Genomic DNA, 887 nt, shown 5'->3' on the forward strand with positions numbered 1-887 from the left:
AAGTTTATAAGTATGATTTTTATTTCTATAATTATGCTTTCTTATGTGCAAACATTTTGTTACGCGGAGCTGCATTCATAATTTTTATTCATTTATGTGATATCTGGTTGTTTAAATGGTATTGTTAAAAAAAAAAAGATTGGTTCCGTCCCTCTCTATGATTCTCGAAAATTATTTTAGGATGAGTTCAAAATTATAAATGAAGTATAAACTACATCTCTCTTATATAAAAAAAATTAAATTATTAAAAGCTTTCAACTTATTTCATTCCTTGAAATTCTATTCCTCGTCAATCACAACTATGATTCTCGATTATATGATAAGACATGTGTTGATTTTTTATGAGGAGTGTATAGTCATTGAGAGTGCAAATTGATTCAATCAAAATCTTTTTTTTTTCTTTGTTTACTTTAGAGTTTAGATTTTGCGATGAACAAATTACCCATCACCCTCATTCATTTCACTTTGACTATTCCTTCAAAGCTCCCACTTTCTAAAGAGTGTTTGTGTGATTATTCTCCAAATGACCAAATGTCTAGCAAATGATCACAAAGAGAAAGTTGCTTGGTGTCATATCTAGGCATTTGCTTTAGGATCATGGAAGATGAGCAAGCATGCATATGATCACAATCAAAGATTTTCAATCACCAACTCAAAGCTTGTGCTTCTATAACATCTTTTTAATATGATATATGACTTGTTCTTTGATATGATTTTATAGTTCCTCATCTCTCTCACTCATGTATTTCATTCTAAGCTTCTCTTTCTTTCTTTGCAAACCTTTGCATATATGCACAACATTCAACCTTAGCCTCATGCCTTTGTAATACTCCAATGGAATTATCACTAATAATTTTCACACTTATTTATATGTTTCTAATATTGAT

The sequence above is a fragment of the Dendrobium catenatum genome, unplaced genomic scaffold, assembly GCF_001605985.2.
Source record: "Dendrobium catenatum unplaced genomic scaffold, ASM160598v2 fragScaff_scaffold_993, whole genome shotgun sequence".
Lineage (NCBI taxonomy): Eukaryota > Viridiplantae > Streptophyta > Magnoliopsida > Asparagales > Orchidaceae > Dendrobium > Dendrobium catenatum.